A 20,051-nucleotide genomic window follows, 5' to 3' on the forward strand; every position below is an offset into this window, starting at 1 on the left:
TTTCAGTTAACCCATTTCTTGCACAGGGGTGAGGAGGAGGCTTGAAATTTCCGATACTATTTTTCTTCATGAACAGTTGGAATTCTTCTGACATGTATTGTGGTCCGTTGTCACTCACAATTTGTTCTGGTAAGCTGTTTCTGGTGAGGATAGTCCTCAGTGCTGATAGTCTTTGCTGAGTTGGTTGACTTCATTGGTATAACCTCCAACCTCTTCGAGTGAGTATCCACGGCAATCAGAAACCTGGAGTCCATGAATGGCCCAGCAAAGTCAATACGTATTTTTTGATATGGCGACGATGGCCACTCCCATGGGTGTAATGGGGCCTGTGCAAGTGCATTTCGAACTTTTTGGCATCCCGGGCTTTTGGCCAAATCTTTGATCTTTTTATCTATTTTGTTCTCAAACACCTTCTCATTAGCATTAAGCAGCTGTGACTGCCCCTGGTTAGTGTTACCATTTGTGCTGCAGATTCCTGTTGATGTCAAATTGAGAGCTTTGATTGAGTGCCAGTCTAGTTGGATTTTCTCAACCACTGACATCCGAAAAGTGCTGGCCCTCCACTTTCCAATACATAAAGCTCTAACTGTTGTATTTGGCCACCCTATATCACATTTACTTTCAGTTTGTCTTTGGGAGACTCTTTTTCACCAATATATAAGTCTAGCATCACTGAGGTCTTCTCTAATTGTATCTGAGAAAACAGTCCGTTGTAATCAGCCTCTGGAATTAAGGACAAAGCTGACCGTGTCCAGCTCCATTTCCAGATTTACACCAGACACATCTATTGTGATCCAGATGATTTTGAAATCTGCTTTAGTAATACTTTGCAGTTCTAGGCATGACAGTTCACCTTTGTCAGACTCTATGCTGTCTGATTCTGTTTTACATTCGGTAACTTTGTCTATGAAGGATCTCAATCATCCAGGACATTGTATATCAAGCAGTAGTAAATCAAGGAACTGGACTTGCTGTGTTGTCTAGATATTTCGCCACTCATCCAAGAGGCCTCTTCAGTTCTAATCCATGGTGGGTAGTTTTCCGGCTTATAAACTCTGTGAGTTGTTTAACGGTATAGCAGTCGCATCATGGTTGTTGGGTGATGAGAGTCAAAGCATAGGTACTGATCTCTGTGTGTTGGTTTCCTGAAAACACCCAAACATAAACAGAACAATATTGTAAATGCTACCCAATACAATGAGAACTGGACATATCGATATGTCGGCGAGACAAAACAACCACTTCACAAACGGATGGCCCAACATAGGAGGGCTAACACCTCAGGCCAAGACTCACCTAAAGGACAAGGGTCACTCCTTTGATGCTAACAATGTGCACATTTTGTACAGAGAGGACAGGTGGTTTGAAAGAGGGTTTAAAGAAGTTGTCTTTGTTAACCAGGAAAACCCATCCCTGTCAGAGGGGGTGGAGCACAACACCACCTATCAGCTACTTGCAATGTAGTCCTGATATCTTTACCCCAGTATCTCCACAGCAGTTCACACCTTCAGTCATGCAAAGATAAGACTAATGACTCTCTCATTACCTCTATGACTCTTAATGGCCCTCATGTGATTGCTCATTAAACAACTCACAGAATTTATAAACTGGAAAACTACCCACCATGGATCACAACTGAAGAAGCCTCTTAGATGAGTGATGAAATGTCTTCTAGTCTACACAGCAAGTTGAGTTGCCTTGATTTACTATTGCTTTATATTAGGTAACTTCATGCTTTGACTTAGTTATATGTTTGAGTCTTTTCTCTCGGTTGTGCTTTTTGTCTGCCTTGCATGTTGTTTCTATGTGACCTTGTCTGTGACACCTTCTGCAGGTTTTTTCTTTGAACCAGGAGTCATTTGCATCATGGGAGTATTTGCCACATTGATAACACTTCTGGCTTTTTGGACCATTCAGGGACATACTTTGCATTTCACATTCTAATTCTTATTCTGTAGTTCTGTTGCATCCTTTGCTGCAGTCTCTAATGATATTGCAATGGTCAATGCCTGTTCTAAGGTTGGGTCATATTTGGACAGGAGCCTTTTTGAGTGCTTTGACTATGCATGCCTTATCTAAGCCTGTCCTTTCATGCATCAGAAAGTCCATCTCTAAAGTCACAGTACTGGGAATGCGTGTGCAGTTCTACAATGAATTCTGAAAGGCTCTCATCTTTTGACTGGTTCCTTTTGTAAAATCTAAGTCTTTCAGTTACTACTAGAGGCTGAGAGCTCAAGTAATCTCGTAAAATTGTAGCAAGTTCTGATTACTAGGCTGTGTAAGAGACTGTGCGTTCTTGAGCCTATTAAGCTAAGAAGTGTAGGGGCTTTCTTTTGCTCCTCCACATGGTTTGCATTACAGTACAGTTCAACTCTCTCAATATATAACTCCCAGCCTTCATTAGCACTATCAAATTTATCACCTTTTCCAAATGAAGCCATTGCCATGTTAGTTTCATTTTAAATTCAACGTGTCTTTCACTGGTGTGTGTTTGTTGGTGTCTGTGATGTCCTTTGCTGTATAGTTTAACCCTCACTGTTTCATCTCGTAAATGTGCTGTAACTGTTGGTGTAGTTCATGATATGTTTGGCATTCAGGTTCGTACACATTGCCAATTTGTTGTGTCTGTGCACAACTACGTGGTGGTGGCTCCATTAGTCTCGGGAGACCATGGATCTGTGCCTGGAGAGTCTTGCTTCAGTCTGTGTTAGAGCAGCGTCTGTTGTGACTGTAGAGGCCCACACGGGAGTGACAGTCTCGGCTGCAGCGACTGCACTTGAAGGCACTGTCCTCCAGTGTTGTCTTGGTGCTGTTTTTCCGGCGAGTGCACTTTTCTTCAACAGCAAGCCTCTGCTTCTCTTCTCCTCTTTTTAGACCTCTATGTAGTTCCAGCCTGCAGCGAGAGTGATCGCTTGTGATGTCCTCCCACCTCTCGACGTTCATATTCAGTGACTTCAGTTATCTCTTAAATAAAAGCATGCATGTGGGTGCTGGCTTTAACTGGTGTATTCACATTGCTACGAGAGAGAGGTAACAGCACGTGCACAGACAATAGATCAATACATTGTGCTGGGGTGTGGTGGTGGGGCAGGGTTGGGTGTCTTTGCTCTAAAATAAATAGATCCATACATTACAGGAACCATTAACCCAGGCTCAGAACATACAACATAGAAAATTACAGCACAATGCAGCCAATGATGTTTTGCCAAACTTTTAACTTGCTCTCTAAGATCAATTTAACTCTTCCCTCTGACCTGGCCCCCACTTTCCTGTTGCCCGTATGCCTATCTTAGAGTTTCTTAAATGCCCCAATGCATCTGCCTCTACCACCACCATACGAACCTTTCATTCTCTGTATAACGAACTTGCTTCTGACATGCCCTCTGTACTTTCCTCCAATCACCTTAAAATAATGCTCTCTTCCCGCCCCCCCCAAGAAAATTAGCTTTATTTTCACATGCACATGAAAACATAACCGTAGAGTGGACTATCATTTACATCAATGACCAACACAATCCGAGGATGTGTCACCATGATTCTGGTACCAACATTACATGCCCATAACTCTCAAACCCTAAACGTACGTCTTTGGAATGTGGGAGGAAACTGAGGAGATCCTACAAATTCCTTACTGACAGCAGGAGGAATTAAGCCCCCATCTTACAGCTGGCACTTTATAGTAACTCCTGTGACACTACTGTTCGATCCGAACTCCCTGATGGGCTGTCTGCGCAGAGTCTGCCAATTTTCCCAGTGACTCCACCCCCCCAGGTGTCTGCTTTTCTCCCATATCCCAAAAATGAATGACTTAGTATGGTGACCGGCTACTATAAATTTCTCCTAATGGTAAGTGAGTCGCGGAATCTGGGGGGAGCTCCAGGGAATGTGGGGAGAATAAAATGTGATTCATGTAAACGATGGTGATGGGTGGCAATGGACGCAGTGGGCTGAAGCGCCTGTTTCCATGGAGTCTTTCTTTACAGTGAAATGTCAATGATAATGTAGAAACTTTTAAGGAAAAGTAAGAAGGTAAATGAAAGGTTAGGAAGTGTGAAAAATCCTTTAGGTTAGGGCTAACATCCCAAATGGAAAATACTCATAAACATATTCTGTTGGACTGATTTGAGGAGCCTTTCTGAAATGAGGTCAATTTTGAATATGGATTAAGATATCAATATCAATTATCAATACATTTTATGCTCTGTTTCTATAGCAACAAAATGCCGCTTCTAAGCCAACAAACTAAATCCAGCACAAAAACATATTTATCTATTACAGATCCTGCAGAATGCATCTGTATTGTTGATTTCTTTATTCTTTGAGCTCTGAAGAGAAGGGTGGCCATGTGTTTGCCAGAAACTGTATTACAGGCCAAACCCAGGATAATGTAACAGAGACAAATTGATTCAGTGTGAAATTCATACGTATGATAAATGAAGAGCTTAGTCAATCAGTCTGTAGGCAGGCAGCAGTATTTTACAGAAACATTTATTAAGGACTGCAGAAAATGTGTGTCATTCCTATTAAAGAGAATTCTGTTTTCCACAAATGCTTTTATCACATGATAAGCAATAGGATCTCTCAGACAAGAGCCTTATTTTTTATATGTCGGTGTGAGGTTCCTTTATGCCTTGATCAGACAGCGTGTTATTTACATAGCTCAGCATGACCTTAAAAATATAGAAAGGAAGGTTCCATATGAAAGGAAGTATAAATTCCCAATGTAATCATCTGGATTTTGCTGTCAAGGAATGATTATTGCAGTCCCTGTCCTCAGAAAGTACAGCACGAGAAATATACAGATAAAATTAAAAATAGAAAATTCTGAAAAGATCAGTTCTTACTTTAGATGTCCTGCAAACACAGTATTTTGCCTTTATTAAAGGAGGGTTGAGGTTGTGGCTGTATGTAGAAAGTTTCAAAAGCTGCTTTCTCTGTAATTGATAAAAATGAGTGCATTTCACCTTTGACTCCCTCCTGAGTTCACAGGCATTTAGAGATGCATAATAAATGCCAGCCGCATCAGTGATGTCCATGTCCTGTGGACAAATAAAACTATTAGTAAAAGGAAATGAAAATGTGCAGAAAACTGATGCTTGTAGTTAGTTCTCTCGGTTCCATTAATTCTCCCATTTTAAAAAGTTGATGGGTAATCTCCCTCATATCCTTTATAACTGACCGTCAATGAGTGACTTGATTTTGTCTGCTTCTGCAAGTAGGAAGAATACTTTTCCCTTGACCTTCACTCCTTGACTGAAATCGGAGTGCAGATGTCAATTCACACACCCCATCATTGTTTCATCATCTCTGTTCTAATGGGCTTGCCCAACAAAGACAAAATCCTGGAGAGTGGAAATACAATCCTCTGATTTTAATATACCAAGCTGATAAATGCCTATGATTCTTCAAAGACGGTAGAAGTCAAAGCACCGTTCACAGAAAAGGAGAGAGGGGCTCAGAGTCGAAATGCACTATTTATTAAACTAAAGGTCAGAAGCATAACCTGTAAAGGAGTGAGTCAGGCAGCTGCTCAGTAAATGTAATTTCTTTTTGATATAAGCTGTAAAAGTATTGAAAACCTGTAACCACTCAAAGGAAAGAAGATCGAATGCAAACCATCTGTTTAATAAAAATATAAATTAGAAGGCATTATTGCCAAGATTGTAGGTGATGTGGTTTAACAGTAACATATCAAATGTTGCGGGTAGCCATGTATCAGGCAACCATGTGTGCTGTGAGATATCTTTGGCTTTAAAAAAAAAATAAAATTAGCCATGGTCCTACTGGAGAGGAAATCAAATGGGAGTTTTCATTTTTCTGATTTTTTTTTCTAGCAGAATAACAATTATTCATGTATGTCGATTGATTCTTCACCATTGCCACCCAAAATGTTATATTTTGAAACCACATAATCAAGACTCATGATTTATCATTGACATGAAAGGTCTTATTCTGATAAACAGGGACACTCCAACTTAATACAGATAGGATTGTTTACAAATTTAACTCCAATCTATTGCTTATAATGTGTCCTTCAAAGACTCCGCCCAAACATATCGAATAGAAGGAGCTAATCTTCAAAGTTGTCATAAATAAGCTGGGAAATGTCCAAAATTAAAGTAATAAATTTGAGTTGTTAAGAATTTAAATTACTAGAATATCGGTTATTTAAACTAAATACAAGAGATTCTGCAGGTGCCAGAAATCCACAGTAACAAACACAAGATGCTGGTAGAACTCAGCACGTCAAGCAATATCTACAAGAAGAATAACGTGTCAATTACTTGGGCCAAGATCTTTCAAAGGTTTCAAAGGTACATTTAATGTCAGAGAAATGTATACAATATACATCCTGAAATGCTTTTTCTTCGCAACCATCCACAAAAACAGAGGAGTGTCCCCAAAGATTGAATGACAGTTAAATATTAGAACCCCAAAGTCCTCCCCCAGCTCCTTTCCTTCCTGCGTGTAAGCGGGAGCAAGCAACAATCCCCCCTTGCCCATCCCCCCACCGGCACTCAAGCGTGAGCAAAGCAACAGCAAAGACACAGGCTTGAAGTACCCCAAAGACTACTTATTCACCCTGTATTCAACATACCACAGGCTCTCTCTCTCCCTAATAAGGGAGAAAGAGGTGTCTCCATTTCACAGCGAGAGGGGAGACGTAACAAACAACTCGCTGGTTTACAATGTTAAGAGTCAATTGCATCATTTTTTCCCAGCTCTGTGCCCAAAGACCTCCAATTCCTACCCCCCCCCACCCCCATCTCCAGAGCCACAAAATCTTGGTCCTCTGAAGGTGAGCCAGGCCCTTGGTGTACCAAATAACAGCCATATGTGAAACCCTGAGAGTGGGTCCCATTCCCGCAAAGAACCGTAGTCAAAGTGTAACTCCAGATCAGGGTCTTCAAAAGAACCCTGAAAGGGAAAAATAGAGACATTAAAGATGGAAATATTGCCGTTTCCAAAGATGCAAACAAAGGAGTCGCCATTAGGTGCCAGTAATCCTCCGAAGGTCCTCCCTGATTCATCGGAATATGCTGCCTGATCATCAGTATTTTATATGTTAACTAAACTAAAGTAGTGTTTCTCTTGGAAATATAACAAATGCCATTTATCAAGTATAATAGAAAGATTGCAGGTTACTTCACAAAAAAATTAACATCAAGCCACTGGTATTCTGGAGTGATGACCAGAAAGCTTTTGTCAAAACTTTCAGTTTTGAGGACCTTTTTTAAAGTGAAATGAAAAGCTATCTATAGTGGAGCAACTAAATACTGTGCTGGGCAGAAGACCAGAAGCAAGGAGTGTGGATGTTTCAGAGGGAAATAGATCTGTCAGAGATTACAGAGCAATGGAGCATCAAGACTACGGACTGATTTATAAAGAGGATGGGAATATTTAAATTGAGGTAAGACTTACTGGGAGATACAATGTGTTAGTGGGCACAGGGATCTTGAGTGAAGAGGATGGTGCCATTATACTGGACAATAAGGATATTATAGAGAGAGTGCAAAAGAGATTTACAAGGATGTTGCCTGGATTGGAGGGCGTACCTTGTGAAAATAGGTTGAGTTTACTTGGCCTTTTCTCCTTGGAATGACGGAGGATGAGAGGTGACCTGACAGAGCTGTATAAGATGATGAGGGGCATTGATCATGTGGATAGCCAGAGGTTTTTTCCCAGGGCTGAAATGGCTAACATGAGGGGACATAGTTTTAAGGTGCTTGGAAATGGGTATTGAGGGGATGTAAGGGGTAGGTTTTTCACATACAAGTGGTGGGTGTGTGGAATGCACTGCCTATGGCAGTGGTGGAAGCAGATACAATAGGGTCCTTTAAGAGCATCTCAGATAGGTATATGGAGCTTAGAAAAATAGAGAGCTATGCGCTAGGGAAATTCTATGCAGTCTCTAGAGTAGGTTACATGGTCAGCACAACATTGTGGGCTGAAGGGCCTGCAATGTGTTGTAAATCTCTATGTGGTTCTAGAGTGACAGAGATATACAGCATGGAAACAGGCCCTTCATCCCACCTAGTCTGTGCTGACCATCAATCACCCATTTATTATAATCCTACAGAATCCCATTTGCTTTTCCTCATAGTTTATTTATTTGTGTATTTCCCTTTTAACCACGCTGGCCAGCAATCCCCTGATATTAATCGTAGCCTAATTACAGGAAAATTTATAACGACCAATTAACCTACCAACTGGTATATCTTTGGACTGTGGGAGGAAACCGAAGCACACAGAGGAAACCCACGCAGTCATGGGGAGAACATACATACTCTTTACAGGCAGTGGCAAGACTTGAACCCAGGGTCGCCTGTACTATAAAGCATTGTGCTAACCACTACACTACTGTGCCGCCCCTTTCGTGAACTTTTCCCGGATTCTACCACTCAGTTACTAGGGGCAATGTACGGTGGCTGATTAAGCTTCCATCATTGGGTATGGGAGGAAATCCAAGTGATCACAAGGAGAATGTGCAAGCTCTGTGCAGATGGCTGCCGAGGTGGGGATTGAACTTGTGTTTCTGACACTGTGAGGCAGTGGCTCAACCAGCAGCACCGTTGTACCGCCCTGAGTCAGTGCAGTCTGTAATCCATAACTGTACCGTGAGAATGAAGGAAGGCAGCCAGAGTGGTGAACTACATTGGTCGAGTATAGGAGGATCAAAGGTATGGATTCTTATGATCTTTGAAATGTGAGTTTGATGTCTCAACACCATTTATTACCCATTCCTAACTGCTCTAGAGATGGTGGTGCTTATTCATCTTCTTTCACTGCAGCAATCCTTCTGCAGAAGGTGTTCCTACTGTACTGGTTGGGGTTGGAGCTTGGATTTTAGATCCAGTGACGATGGAGAAACAGCGACATATTTCTAGTCACAATCCTCTCTGACTTGAAGGGGATTCATGTAGAAGTTGTGGATTTGGAAGATTGAACAATTGTGGGAGGGACTGAATGTTTTGGGTGGTTGTCTTGAATGGTGTGAAGCTTCTTGAGGGTTGATGAGGTACTGCAGTTGTCTAGGAAAGTGATGAGTTTTCCATCTCATTCCTGATTTGTGGCTGGAAGATGATTTAAAATGGCTGCAGGGGGTCTGGAGAAGAATCATTTGTCGTAGAATACCTGTCCTTTTGTAGCTGAGATGTTAATATGGCAGCTCCAGCTGAGATTCTGCTCAAAAGGTATATTAATGTAACACCATAGCAAAGGCTTTACGGCTAATGTAATGGTTTTTCTGTAGTAGCAGTGTTTGGGTTATGGCTTGAGATTACGTGGGCTTTGGAATGTGCGCCGTCCAGTGAAAGGAGTATTTTTTTTCTTGCTGTGCCTGAGAACGAGGTGATCTGGGTCTTTTGTTGGGCAAGAGATGAAGAGAGAAGGCGCCAGAAAGGAGAGGTCGTGGACAGCTGGACAGAGTGGACTTGGAGTGGGGCTGGGTGCTGACGAAGCCCAGGGAAATCGATGGAGCACCAACAGAGGGGAAACGGTGAGCACATTAGACTGTTCCATTAAAATAGGCCCCTTTTATTTTGTTTTTCTTTACTAACCCTGTAGTCAAATTAAGAATTATAAAGCTAAATCGTTGAATTGCATATGGTGTGCTGCCTGTTATTTCGTGGTACTGATTTGTAATGGGGGAACAGATCACAAAACATCCACACAAACAAGAAGTTTTGCACCTCAGATTTCACACATTTAGCAGGGCCAGAGACCGTCTTCCCTAGGCTAACACTGCTGGCCAAACCTGAGGGTTACAGTAATGTTAGTGAAGTTGGTGACTTCTCAAATTTCCGCTAATGCCCCACCTCCCCCTCGTACCCCATCCATTATTTATTTATATACACACATCCTTTATCTCTCTCTCCTTTTTCTCCCTCTGTCCCTCTCACTATAACCCCTTGCCCATCCTCTGGGCTTCCCCCCCCCCTTTTCTTTCTCCCTAGGCCTCTTGTCCCATGATCCTCCCATATCCCTTTTGCCAATCACCTGTCCAGCTCTTGGCTCTATCCCTCCCCCTCCTGTCTTCTCCTATCATTTTGGATCTCCCCCTCCCCCTCCCACTTTCAAATCTCTTACCAGCTCTTCCTTCAGTTAGTCCTGACGAAGGGTCTCGGCCTGAAACATCGACTGTACCTCTTCCAATAGATGCAGCCTGGCCTGCTGCATTCACCAGCAACTTTTATGTGTGTTAGTTAACATTCAAATCTGAGTTCATTTGTATATCCTGAATCAAATATTCTGTTTTTCTCCAGTTTATTGGCCCAGTTACTACGTTAGAAACTCATCTCAAAGACAATTGTTTTCTTTTTCATTATCAGATGGATATTAATAGAAACATAGAAAACCTATAGCACAATACAGGCCCTTCAGCCCACAATGCTGTGCCAAACATGTACTTACATTAGAAATTACCTAGGGATACCCATAGCCCTCTAGTTTTCTAAGCTCCCTGTACCTATCCAAGAGTCTCTTAAAAGACCCTATCATATCCGCCTCCACCACTGTCACCGACAGCCCATTCCACGCACTCACCATTCTCTGCGTACAAACAAACTTGCCCCTGACATCTCCTCTGTACCTACTTCCAAGCACCTTAAAACTGTGCCCTCTCAGAAAAGGACCATGTAGTCTAATTCTTCTTCATTTTGCTAATCAGAAAAGCAAGAACATGGTAGTTTAGGAGTCTAGGACAAGGACCAACAACTGTAATAGGTTTGGAGAAAATTACAAGGTGTCATGAGTTCCTTTCAGATGTGGTTACTCTTGTAATTTAGGAAATGTGTCAGCCAAGGCATGTACAACACCTTCCCACAAACTGTAGTGAGATGGTGACTGGATCAGCCAATTTCAGTTGTCCAGTAAGGTATAAATATTAGCCAAATGGATAACATGGATAAATTCCCAGCACTTCACAAATGTCCCACGGGTCTTTTCACATTTGAGGGTAAATGGGCCCCTGGTTCCCAAGGAGCACACTAGGTCTAATGGCACACCGCTCCCTCAGTTCTGCATGAAGTTCCCACTGAAGTATCCACCTTCCAGACTGACTGCTCTATGCATCATAAGTACAGTGAGCTAGTGCAAAAGCAAAATATAAGAGAATTCAGAATATCGTGTTACCATTATAGTGCAGGTAGATAAAGTGCAAGAGCCGTGATGAGGTAAGCTAAATGATCTTTGACATTTAAGAGATCATTCAAGTCATAGAAGCTGTCCTTCATCTAACTGGTACATTTATATCTCTTGCCCAATGGAAGGGGTGGGGGAGAAGAGAGAATGACCAGGATGGAAAGAGTCTTTGGCTGCATTGGCATCTTTCCTGAGGCAGAAGTAAGTGTAGATAGGCTCCATGGGAAGCTGGTTTGAATGCTGGACCAGGTTGCATTCACAAACTTCTGCTATTTCTTCCAGTCTTTGTCAGAGCAGTTGCCATGTCGAACTGTGATACATCCGAAGGGTTAAGTTCTACCTCCACAGAGTACACTTTGCCTTGGCTACCTGGAGTCCACCAAAAAAATGTGTGGAAATTTCTTCAATCCAAATGACGAACCTTTTGCCTCTACATATGCTGCCTCACCTACTGAGTTCCTCCAGCAGTTTGTTATATTACAGTGATTAATGACTTAGAACATACACTGCGTAGAAAGTCAGAGCAAAGTAAATTTATCAAAAACCCGAATCTTTATTTAGGGAACAAAATTGAACTGTACTAGGTAATAATGGCTGAATAAATTGGCTTGTATGTTGTCACCTATCCAGTAAGCTATCCACTGCTACCTAGCAGAGAACAGAATACAGAAAATTATACTGTACCAGGTAATAATGTCTGAGTGAATCGGTTTTCCTGTCACCATCAATCTATTGACTTAGTTGCTGTGGTCTGCAAGAAAATACAACAAGGAAACTTTCCTTAATTATTTTTCATAAAATTTTGAGCTTGTTATATTTAAGTGCAGGTAAGTCACAGATGGGTTCAACGTCGTATTTTAAAATGTTCTACTGGCAATTGGCCTTGGAACTATTTACGCATGTTGACTTCAAGATGCAGAATCGTTTTTCCTTCGCTAATATTCCTCACACATTCATTTTCGGCAACATACTGAAAATGTCATCTTGTTTCATTTGGTCTGGTCAAGTGAGTTATTGTTGCAATAAATCTCCAAAACGTCTCGAAGTAATAGCCTTCCATAATATCAAAAGCAGCAATCTTGAAGCACTCTTAATAGAAAATTTTTCACCGATCTACCTACATAAAGTCTGTGTGTTGCAGAGCTGTAGTGAACCACTTATTGTGAGAGTGAACCAAAATGCTGTTGGTAATAAAAGACTGGAATCCATCACCAAAATAAAGCAGGTCAATACCTGTTGAATGTCAGCAAGCAGAGACAATAAATCCTGATTATCTGCAACAGTATATTTGCCAACAGATTTTGCAATAAGTACGATGGCAACAAAGCTACTGCAGCTTGTTAGCAGAGAGAGATTTTATAGTTAGTAATAATGTTTCTCATCACATAACATTCCATCAATTAGCCATTGTGGAGGCAGATCTGTAACAAGTTTAAATCTAGGAGCTGTACTGGATTTTTCTGCTTGTGTATTTTTAACATACAGCCCAACTGTGATGCTAAAAATGTCTGTACCCCATCCCCCTGTGAGAAGATGGCTCCAAATGGAAGCAGATGTAGTCAAAGATAATCTGAAGTGAAAGAAGCAAAGAAAATGAATAAAATATGTAATCTAATCAAGCACACTTCATTTAATTAAGACACCAGCAACTAGACCTTTAACTTTGATCCATTAACAGCACAAAGATTTAATTTAAATTGTAACACTTGTGAAGGTATTTCCAGGCTATGTTTATGCAAATTCAACACTATGGATAAGGTTTGATTTTGCATATTCATCTCTTGCCTGATTATCTTTCATAGTGTTCCGCTTAACTGTTTACAGAGTGATTTATACAATTTGATGTGGAGGTGAAAAACTTTCAGCATAACAGCTGAAAAGCAATACTATTAATATAAACATTTCAAAAGAGCAAGTTGCTTTGGCTTGAATGATTTCTCTAAATGCACTATATTTTTTTCAGAGCATATGAAATACCGCAAGCCAAGTAGAAATTCAATTCAGTGAGTCAGAGTGCGGTTAAGATAAGTCACAAATTATCACACACAGCATAATGTACCCTATTAGAAAAATGAATTTACTCTCTATTTGACCAGATTCTGCTGTGATAAAGTTTGGCTGTAATAAATAATTTGTATTCATAATAGATTTTCTCAATAAGACTAAAATGGGAAACTTGGGGAGGCAAAACTTCTGGCTATAATGCAAACCATTTTTGACAAAGTAATCTAACACCTCTAGCACTCAAATATGGTGAGAAATACAATAGAGAAGGAAACGTCTATTGGCTTTTAAGTCATGGAAGAAACAAAGGTGCCTCCGTTGATGAGAATTGTAAAGTATGGATCTATTTCTTTGAGAGCATAGACACCTCCCCCCCCCACCAAGCAGTACGTATTGATCTGTTGTCTACGCATGCACTGACGTCTGTGCATGCACATTGTTTTTTTCTGTCTCTCACCCTCTTGCTGCAATGTGAATGCACCAGTTAACGCCATCTCCCACATGCATGCTTCTATCTAATATATATGTAGTTGTGCACAGACATAACAAATTAGCAACAAGTATGAACCTGAATGTCCGAAAATATCACAAACTACATCAACAGTTACAGCACATTTACGGGATGAAACAGCGAGAGTTGAACTGTACAGAGAAGGCCATCATGGACGCCAACAAACGCATCAGTATCAGCGAAAGAGCAAAAGAAAACCTCAACTCTTCTTAGCTTAATGGACTCAAGAAAGTAGTCTTTTACGTAACCCAATAACCATTTCCCAATACTATGACATTTGAGATGGACATTCTGATGCATTAAGGAATAGGCTTGTATGTGGCATGCATAGTCAAAGCACTCGAGGCAATTATCTGAAAGGGACCTAACCTTAGAACAGGCATTGATCATTGCAATATCATTAGAAACTACAACAATGGATGCATAAGAACGAGAGAAAAGGAGGTTATAGAAAGTGAAATACTCAAAATGTCTCTGAATGGTGCAAAAAGCCAAAAATGTAATTGATGTGGCAAATCCTCCCATGATGCAAATGACTGTTGGTTCAAAGAAAAAGTTTGCAGGAGGTATCACAGACAAGGTCACATAGAGAGAATGTACAAGACAAACAAAAAGCACAACCCAAAAGAAAAGTCTCAAAGCAAATACTTACAGTTACCGAATGTAAAACAGAATCAGACAACATAGAGCCTGGCAAAGATGAACTGTCATGCCTAGAACTGCATAGCATTAGTTAAGCAGATCACACTATAACATGGATCACAATAGATGTAACTGGCGTCAAACTGAAAATGCAGCTGGATACAGGGTCTGCTTTGTCTATAATTCCAGAGGCTGAATACAGCAGCTTGTTTCCTAAGATACCATTAGAGAAGGCCTCGGTGACACTAAAGACTTCCACGAGCAAAAAAGTGTCACCCAAAGACAAACTGAAAGTAAATGTGATGTATGGCGGCCAAACACAACAGTTAGAGCTTTATGTATTGAAAAGTGGAGGGACAGCACTTTTCAAATGTGAATGGTTGAAAAAAAATCCAACTAGACTGGCACTCAGTCAAATCTCGGTATGGCAAAACAGGCTTCTGCAGCCCAAATGGTAGCACTTACCAGAGACTGTCACATGTGCTTAATGCTAAGGAGAAGGGGATAGATAAGCAGAATGGCAAAGCTTCGTTCAGGATGCCAAAAAGTTCAAAATGCACCCACACAGACACTGTTACACCCATGGGAGTGGCTATCATTACCATGGCAAAGAGTGCATATTGACTTTGCTGGGCCATTCATGGACTCAAAGTTTCTGATTGCTGTGGATACTCATTCAAAGTGGCCGAAGATTATACCAGTGAGGTCAACCTCCTCAACAAAGACTGTCTCTGCCCTGAGGACTATCTAAGGTAGGGACATGTTCAGCACAACTTTGTGAACCGAAGGGCTTGTGTTGTGCTGTAGGTTTTCTATGTTACTGTTGGAATTTGCACACTGCTATAGCTGTCTTTCCTGTATATAAGAAATTATATTCCTTTCTGTCAGTAAAAATTAGATGCACAGTCAATTCATACATTGGCATTATGTTGCATTGACTGACAGAAAACCTGCCTGACGTTTTATCACCCTCCAGATGGCCACCTGGCCATTATACCAGCAATCCACTGGCCCCGTGACATAAAAGGAGAAAAAGAAGGCTGATTGGAGAACTTTCAAAATCTAAGGCTATCTCAGCAACAGTACTGCTGCATTTGAAAGCAAACAATAGCCTGTTGTAGCAGGAGCCACTCTTGAACTCTGTAAAATTATGCTCTAGGGTTTACCCTGTCTGTAGCAGGAATGTCTATTTTGTGAAATACTGCGCTGCAGCCAGCTGAATTTGAGCAACATAGATCAAGCCATTGTGCAATGTTCTAAGCAGAATTGGATAAAAGGACCTCCAAATGCACCAATATTGCTTTCTTTAATATGACAGAAACCTGGCACAAGCTTTGCATCAGCCACTCCAAAGATTCAAGCGCAAAAATCTAGTAGTCCCACATTGAAGCTGTACTGTGTTGTCAACTTCTGTCTTTTTGAAGAGTAACTGAACCAAGGGTTAAAAGCAATAAATGTGGTATCTGCACACAAAATGCTGGAGGAACTCAGCAGAACAGACAGTATCTATAGAAGGAAATAAATAGTTGATGCCATGTCTGTGTTGCTTTGGATTTCCCGCATCTGCAGAATGTGTTTATGAAATGCTGGAGATATTCAGCAAGTCAGGCAACATTTATAGTAAAATCAATTGAACCAAGTTTTTGTTTGTTTTCTCACATGGAAGTAAAAATTCCATGGGCTACTTTGAAAATCAGGATCAAAGTCCTACCAGGCAACACATTTGGAATATTTAGTTGAGCTGTTGACTGACGGGTCCACCAGGCTGGTTTCACTGCTGACCATTGGTGCTGTCAATGTGAAGTTTGCTCTTTATCGCTGTGAAAAGAGATTGCAGCTGCTGGAATATGGAATAAAGTGCAAACTGTGGGAATATGGAATAAAGTGAAAACTGCTGGAAGAATTCAGCAGGTCAGACAACACCTGTAGAAGCAAAGGTATGATCAATGTTTTGGGTTTAAAAACCAGCATGGTCTAAAACTTGAAGTTAACTATCATTTTGTTTCTAGAGATGTTTGCCCCATTGGTTCTTCCAGCAGTTTTCATGTTTGGTCCTTGTGACTGGGATTTTCCTTTGGGGTGCTCTGATTTCCTCCCACTTCCAAAGATGAGATAGTTGATCGGTTAATTAGTCTGACGTGGACATGGTTGAGAGCTTCAAGTTTGTAGGCGACACCATCACACGTATGTTGGCTTGGTCCAACTATGTAGAAGCCATGGCACTTCTACTCCCTCAAGAGAATGAGGAAATTCAGCATATCCCTGTTGACAACTGGCCCAGGATTGTAAGGAAATGCAGAGTGAGATGGAAACAGATCAGTACAAAATGAAAACCTGCCTCCCATCCATGGAATGTGTCTACACATCTTGCTGCCATGGTAAATTATCAAGGATAATCAAAAACCCCAGTCATTTTCTCCTCTTCCCTCTCCTATTGAGTAGAAGATACAAAAGCATGAAAGCACATATCAGCAACTCAAGGACAGCTTCTATCCCCTTGCTACAAGACTATTGAACAGACTTCTTGTATGGTAAAGTAGACTCTTGACCTCACTATCTGCCATGCCATGGCCTTGTACCTTTTTATTATCTGCCTGCACTATACTTTTACTGTAATTGCAACACTGTGATTCTAATTTTATGTTTACTGTAAGAGTTTCGCACATATCACATAGCCAGGTCATGAAGTATGGAAATTACGTATTTTTACATATCACCATAATTAATTAAATAAACAACAAAGAATACTTAATCAATCAGTATATTTACAAGATTACTCAAATAACACTGTAATATTAAATATCCAACACCTATGAGATGGCTTCTGAGAACAGCTTGCAGTCGAGCAACTATGGACGATAGACCAAAAGACCATAAGATATTGGAGCCGAATAAGGCCATTCAGGCCATTGAGTCTGCTCCACCATTCCATCATGGCTGATTTATTATCTCTCTTAGCCCCATTCTCCTGCCTTCTACCTGTAACCTTTAATGCCCTTACTAATCACAAACCTATCAATCTCTGTTTTAAATATACTCAATGACCTGGCCTCCATAACTGTCTGTGGCAATGAATTCTACAGATTCACCACACTCTAGCTAAAGGAGTTCCTCTTCATCTCTGCTATAAAGGGATATCCCTCTATCCTGAGGTTGTGCCCTCTGGTCCTAGATTTCCCTACAATAGGAAACATCCCTTCCACAGCCAGTCTATCCAGGTTTCAATGAGATCCCACTCCAGAGTACAGGCCCAGAGCCATCAAACATTCCTCATACATTAACCCTTTCATTTCCAGAATCACTCTCTTGAAGCTCCTCTGGACACCCTCAAATGCCAGCTCATTTTTCCTTAGATAAGTGGCCTAAAACTGCTCACAATACTCCAAATGCAGTTTGACCAATTACTTGTAAACCCTCAGCATTGGACCCTTGCTTTTATAGTCTAATCCTCTTGAAATGAATGCTAATATTTTAGACCACTTTAAACGACTTTCGACCACCTGGACAACACAAGCACCTACGTCAGGATGCTGTACATCAACTATAGCTCAGCATTTAATACCATCATTCCCACAATCCTAATTGAGAAGTTGCAGAACCTGGGCCTCTGTACCTTCCTGTGCAATTGGATCCTCAACTTCCTAACTGGAAGATCACAGGCTGTGCGGATTAGTGATAACATATCTTCCTCGCTGACGATCAACACTGGCGCACCTCAGGAGTGTGTGCTTAGCCCACTGCTCTACTCTGCATTCACATGACTGTGTGTCTAGGCATAGCTCAAATACCATCTATAAATTTGCTGACGACGCAACCATTGTTGGTAGAATCTCAGGTGGTGACGAGAGGGTGTACAGGAGTGAGTTACGCCGACTAGTGGAGTGGTGTCGCAGCAACAACCTGGCACTCAACGTCAGTAAGATGAAAGAACTGATTGTGGACTTCAGGAAGGGTAAGACGAAGGAACACATACCAATCCTCATAGAGGGATCAGAAGTTGGAGAGAGTGAGCAGTTTCAAGTTCCTAGGTGTCAAGATTTCTGAGGATCTAACATATCCCAACATATCGATATAAAGAAGGCAAGACAGTGGCTAAACCTTATTAAGAGTTTGAAGAGATTTGGCATGTCAGCAAATATACTCAAAAACTTCTATAGTTTTTTAGATTTAGATTATAAGGACACACAGTCCTCTTTTATTGTCATTTAGTAATGCATGCATTAAGAAATGATACAATGTTTCTCTATTTGTACTGTGGAGAGCATTCTGACAGGCTGCATCACTGTCTGGTATGGAAGGGCTACCGTACAGAACTGAAAGAAGCTGCAGAAGGTTATAAATCTAGTCAGTTCTATTTTGGCACTAGCCTACAAAGTACCAAGGACATCTTTAGGAAGCGGTGTCTCAGAAAGACAGCGTCCATTATTAAGGACCTCTAGAACCCAGGGCGTGCCCTTTTCTCACGGTTACTGTCAGGTAGGAGATACAGAAGCCTGAAGGCACACACTCAGTGATTCAGGAACAGCTTCTTCTCCTCTGCCATTCGATTCCTAAATGGACTTTGAAGCTTTGGACACTACCTTACTTTTTTTAATATACAGTATTTCTATTTTTGCACATTTAAAAAAACCTGTTCAATATACATAATTGATTTACTTGTTTATTTATTATTATGCTTTATTTTATTTATTATTATTTTCTTTCTATCTCTGCTAGATTATATATTGCATTGAACTGCTGCTGCTAAGTTAACAAATTCACGTCACATGTCGGTGATATTAAACCCGATGCTGATTCTAATATTGCATTTGCCCTCATTACCACCAACTCTGCTTTGCAAGTTAGCATTCAGGGATTCTTGCACGAGACTCCAAATTCCTTTGCATCTCTAACTTCTGAAATTTCTCCCCATTAAGAAAATAGTTTACACTCTTTCTCCTTGATCATATACCTCCCAAAACTATAGACTATCTGCCACTTCTTTCTTCATTTTCCTCATCTGTCAAAGTCCTTCTGCAGACATCTAGCTTCCCCAAAACTACCTACCCTTCCACTTATCTTTGTACAGTCTGCAAACTTGACCACAAAGCTATTAATTCCACCATCCAAAACATTGACATGTGAAAAGAAGCGGTCCCAACACCAAACCCTGTGGAACACCACTTGTCACCGGCACCCAACCGAAGAAGTTTCCTTTTATTCCCACTTTCTGCTTCCTGCCAACCAGTCAATCTTCTATCCATGCTAATATCTTTCCTATAAAACCATGGGATTTCAACTTATTTAGCAACCTCATGTGTGACAGCTTGTCAAGGCATTCTGGAACTCCAAGTAAACAAAATCCACCGACTCTCCTTTTTCTATCCTGCCTGTGAATTCCTCAAAAAATTTCCAACGTACTTGTCAAGCAAGATTTCCCCTGAGGGATATGATGCTAACTCTGGCCTGTTTAATCATGCACCTCCAACCACCCTGAAACCCCATCCTTAATAAGGCACTCCAACATCTTCCCAACCATTGAAGTCAGGCTAACTGGTCTACAATTTCCTTTCTTCTGCCTGATTCCCTTCTTAAAGAGTGGAGTGACATTCTTAAATTGTCCAGTCCTCTGGAAACATTCTACAATCTAGTGAGTCTTGAGCGATCATGACTAATGCCTCCAGAGTCTCTTCATCTACCTCTTTTAGAACCCAATGATACAGTCAGTCTTGTCCAGGTGACTTATTAGACTTCAGATCTTTCAGTTTCCCAA

The sequence above is a fragment of the Mobula hypostoma genome, chromosome 3, assembly GCF_963921235.1.
Source record: "Mobula hypostoma chromosome 3, sMobHyp1.1, whole genome shotgun sequence".
Taxonomy (NCBI): Eukaryota; Metazoa; Chordata; class Chondrichthyes; order Myliobatiformes; family Myliobatidae; genus Mobula; species Mobula hypostoma.